This window comes from Phyllobates terribilis, unplaced genomic scaffold (assembly GCF_046119375.1).
Source record: "Phyllobates terribilis strain yellow unplaced genomic scaffold, ASM4611937v1 Scaffold_7__3_contigs__length_470593459, whole genome shotgun sequence".
NCBI classification, from domain to species: domain Eukaryota; kingdom Metazoa; phylum Chordata; class Amphibia; order Anura; family Dendrobatidae; genus Phyllobates; species Phyllobates terribilis.
The window spans coordinates 18574118-18579139 of record NW_027362767.1 but is presented as its reverse complement, the minus strand read 5'-3'; the positions used below and the strand labels follow the sequence as shown (position 1 = coordinate 18579139).

At 52.9% G+C, this 5022-nt stretch overlaps 1 protein-coding gene across 2 annotated transcripts in view; it reads left to right on the top strand.

Moving 5' to 3' along the window:
- Positions 1-5022, top strand: part of TDP1 (tyrosyl-DNA phosphodiesterase 1) — a 57192-nt gene that overhangs the window by 203 nt on the left and 51967 nt on the right. The gene's annotated exons all lie outside the window — the stretch shown is intronic.

The following is a 5022-nucleotide window of genomic DNA, read 5'->3' as shown; positions in this document are numbered from 1 at the left end:
GGAGGTAGAGGATGGACAGGATGGAGGGGCCGGGTGAGGAGGAGGAGGATGGAGGGGCCGGGTGAGGAGGAGGAGGATGGAGGAGCCTGGTGAGGAGGAGGATGGAGGGGCCGTGTGAGGAGGAGGATGGAGGGGCCGGGTGAGGAGGAGGATGAGGATGGAGGGGCCGGAGGAGGATGGATGGAGGGGCCGGGTGAGGAGGAGGAGGAGCCGGGTGAGGAGGCGGATGGAGGGGCCGGGTGAGGAGGCGGATGGAGGGGCCGGGTGAGGAGGAGGAGGAGGCGGATGGAGGGGCCGGGTGAGGAGGAGGAGGAGGCGGATGGAGGGGCCGGGTGAGGAGGAGGAGGAGGCGGATGGAGGGGCCGGGTGAGGAGGAGGAGGAGGCGGATGGAGGGGCCGGGTGAGGAGGAGGAGGAGGCGGATGGAGGGGCCGGGTGAGGAGGAGGAGGAGGCGGATGGAGGGGCCGGGTGAGGAGGAGGAGGCGGATGGAGGGGCCGGGTGAGGAGGAGGAGGATGGAGGGGCCGTGTGAGGAGGAGGAGGATGGAGGGGCCGTGTGAGGAGGAGGAGGAGGCGGATGGAGGGGCCGAGTGAGGAGGCGGATGGAGGGGCCGGGTGAGGAGGAGGATTAGGATGGAGGGGCCGGGTGAGGAGGAGGAGGCGGATGGAGGGGCCGTGTGAGGAGGAGGCGGATGGAGGGGCCGGGTGAGGAGGAGGAGGAGGAGGCGGCGGATGGAGGGGTCGGGTGAGGAGGAGGAGGAGGCGGATGGAGGGGCCGGGTGAGGAGGAGGAGGCGGATGGAGGGGCCGGGTGAGGAGGAGGAGGTGGATGGAGGGGCCGGGTGAGGAGGAGGAGGACGCGGATGGAGGGGCCGGGTGAGGAGGAGGCGGATGGAGGGGCCGGGTGAGGAGGAGGCGGATGGAGGGGCTGGGTGAGGAGGAGGAGGAGGCGGATGGAGGGGCCGGGTGAGGAGGAGGAGGAGGCGGATGGAGGGGCCGGGTGAGGAGGAGGAGGAGGCGGATGGAGGGGCCGGGTGAGGAGGAGGAGGATTAGGATGGAGGGGCCGGAGGAGGAGGAGGAGGCGGATGGAGGGGCCGGGTGAGGAGGAGGAGGCGGATGGAGGGGCCGGGTGAGGAGGAGGAGGCGGCAGATGGAGGGGCCGGGTGAGGAGGAGGAGGATTAGGATGGAGGGGCCGGGTGACGAGGAGGAGCAGGATGGAGGGGCCGGGTGAGGAGGAGAAGGTTAAAGGGGATGGGTGAGGAGGATGAAGGGGGATGTTTTTGGGTGAGGAGGGGCTGGGATGAAAATGCTTGTGCAGGTGCACAGGGAGGGATGGTGACATTGTAATTTTGCACGTCATACATTTTTACAGCAGAAATCGACGTTTGACACTATTCTTTGATGCCAGTAATGTGTGGAAATTGTTTTGCACATATTTTGATTCCCCCCTAGGGCACATGCAAAAATCGGACTTTTTATCCAGTGCATTTGACTGAGCCCAAAACCTCATCACCAGCATTGCATGCTGAATATTAGCAGTTTAGGTGCAAAATCAGCGCCCAAATCCTCCTCACACCCTGGATGTGTGAACCAGGGCTGTGGAGTCAGTAAGCCAAACCTCCGACTCCTCCATTTCCCTGACTCTCCGACTAGACTGCACACCTCACTACTGAGCGTGTGTATAAAGTGCAGCCGAGACCCTTAGATCAGGAACAGAACAGACATTTATAGAACATTTCATAACTTTCCCAAATTCTTATGAAAACATTTTCAGCACATCCTGCATTGTACTAATGAACCCAATTTAACATATATTTTTGGAGTTGGTGTCCACCAGGGCTGTGGAGTCGGTGTCCATTTTGGTGGAGTCGGAATAAAATGGACCGACTCCACAGCCCTGGTGTGAACAGACGCTAAATCTTGGTGTGCAGGAGACTGAATAGGGTCACGCTGCATAGAGCGGCCTCTCTGGATCTACTGCTTTTGGCTTTGTTCTCACAGAATTTCTTTCAGCACATCTGCTCCAAAATCTTCCTGAACACCTCTTCCCCTCTTACTGTTCATTTCTATGTTAAATCCACTTTGCTGTTCATATGAGGAGTCTTTTGAGTGTTTTTTTTCCACTTTAGTTTTTGACATAGGAAAGTGCTTAGAACTTCTTTGAAGTGTCTCCTAATGGAGTCGCTCCACTTTAGACACTAACAGATGGCTGCAAAAAAAAACAAAATACTTTCAGGAAAAGAAGAACCCCTCCACAAAAAGAAATGTCTGCTGGAGCGGTTTACACCAGATAACTCATAGGCCCTGATCTGTCATTGACTTTGAGTTTTCTTTTGTGGAGTTAAAATTGTTTTTTTAGTGACTTTTATGTTTCGCCGTATTCATTATTTGCAAATGTTTGAAATGTCGCAGAATTTTTGCCCAACTTCATTCAGCCCCCCGGTGGAGTACAAAAATGTTTAACTTATTTTTTACACCCTTAAAGAGTAACCTGCAACATATTAAGAGATTGTGCAACTTTTTGATCTAAAGAAACAACAACAAAAAAAAAATCATTTTTGATTTTGTGCATCATGCCATCAACCTGCATGAACCATTTTGATGACTGGTGCAAAAAAAACGAGTACCACGAGATAAAAAGGGAAAAGTGCAAATGATGAATCGAGCCCCATAGTTTTCTAAATGCCATAGAGCGAGTGCTTCCTTACCGTTGTTTCCATGGAGCTTATCTGCTGTGGATTTGCCAAATGTTTCCCCCTTTTCATTGTAAATTTGTGACCTCCGCAGGATAGGTTTTCTGTGGGATTCTCCGCAGCGCGTGGATTTTATTGCCTGAAATATTCATCCATAGTGGCAATGGTGGGTTATAGTACATGTTTATGTGTCCCTAGAAGCATTGTAACCTTACAGTATAACTAATGATGAAGCTTACAGTAAAAAACCATCTGACTGTCTAGGTTATTATAAGCCATAGTACTGCTGGGGCTCAGAGCTATAAGGGTTCAGCCTGATAGTTGGGGTGTGGGGGCTTTATCTCGACCTTCTGGTGTTGTTGGTGATGGTTGCTGTGCAGTGCTGCTTTAGGCCAATGATGTTTTTCTTATTTTCCATTCCTGCTCCCCTCCCGCCTGATTGACCACCTGCAACTGTCCGAACATGGTAGGAGTTAGTTTTACAACCACTGGAGAATCTCAACTTAAGGAGCACTGTCTTACATTATAACTGTGCGACAAGAGCTGTGTGTGATGACCTGGGGTCTTTCATAGTACTACTCAGACATCACATGGTGAGGGTAAAACAGTGTGGCAATACTTTATTGAGCCACCAAACAAACAATAACACATAGAACAGTCCCAGCAAATACCCAAGATAGTTCAAAATTACACAGTCTGACCCTTCCTCTGGCCCGCTGTGAATAGAGCAACTGCGACTTTGGGACTTCCAGGGCCAACTGCCTCAACTAGTGGCCCCCTCTTTTTGACGTGCCCCCTGTCACGGGTGTGTTGCCACGAAGATCGTCACGAGTACACAGCCTGACTTCTCGCAGCTGACTTGTTGGTGCTTTGTGTCTCTCGGCAGTGAGGGAGTTAATTCTCTCTCTCTCTCTGGGCTAGATGAGGTCCAGCCTCGCCCAGCTGCAATCAATACTTCTGTAGTGAGACTCCTTCATATACCTGCTGGTCTGTTTGGGAGGTGTCGGTGAAAGCATTTCATTCAGACTGACAGAGCGGATCGTGGTGTTTGGAGTTGCTGAGATAAGTGTATTTGGAAGTGTTTTTCCCTTTCCTCGCTTTATCATTTATCTCCTTTCCCGTTGGTTTTCCCTCTGTTGTAGTTGAGTAGTTGTTTGTATGCAAGGTGGTTTTGGTTTGTCCCTTGTACTGTCTCGTTCGTCTAAGTATTGTGTTTGGGCATATTATGTCTTGTTCCCTTTGGTTGTGATCGGGGTCCTTCTCAGGACTAGATTACTGTGGTGCAGGGATCTTCAGGAGGTAGGGGTTACGCTGGTGGCCTGGACCTCTGTACCTTTAACAGTACCTCCAGGTTGAGGGATTAGTCAGGGCCCCAGCTTAGGGTCAGCTTAGGCCCCCTACCTCCAGTATACGGAGACAGCGTGACATTTTCACCGACCCAACTTAGTTTTTCTCCAGCTACCATGGATCCAGTAGCCGGTCTAGCTCGGCAATTGCAGAGTTTGTCCATGGAGCTGGCGGACGTTAGGTCCAAGGTTTGGCATCCTCAGGAGCAAGCCGGACCAGAACCTAAAGTAGCTCTCCCTGATAGGTTCACTGGGGGGCGGGACAAGTTTTTTGTTTACCGGGAGGCATGCAAATTGTACTTTCGGCTGCGGCCTCGGTCATCGGGGAGTGAAGAACAAAGGGTGGGAATTGTCATCTCGCTCGTACAAGGGGACCCACAATCCTGGGCGTTCTCTCTTCCCCCGGGTTCCCCGGCTCTCCAGTCAGTGGATAGGTTTTTCGCTGCTCTGGGACTCGTATATGATGACCCAGATCGGATCTCCCTTGCTGAGTCTAAGTTACGTAGGATCCAGCAGGGAGATCGTCCGGCGGAGGAATTCTGTTCGGAGTTCCGTAGGTGGGCCACGGACACCCAGTGGAATGACCCGGCTCTTAGGAGCCAGTTTTGTCATGGTTATCCGACAAATTACAGGATGTGTTGGCACAGTATGACTCTCCCGTGTCACTGGAAGCCGCTATGGCCCTTGCTATTCGCGTGGACAGACGGCTTCGGGAGAGGTGCGGGATAATTCTACCCCCTGTGATGACTCCACCTCCTACAAGGTCCCCTCATATGGTGGTTCCCCTGGTCAGTCCAGAGGAGCCTATGCAATTAGGAGGGACATCATTTCGGGGGAGGGGACCGGTGGTGCGCCATAAGGCAGGAAGGTGTTTCTTCTGCGGGAGAAAGGGACATTTTATTGGGGGGTGTCCATCCCGTCCCTTGCAGAGTGAAGAGTCGTCGGAAAACTGTTAATCCCAGGTTGTGTGGTGGACGGCAATC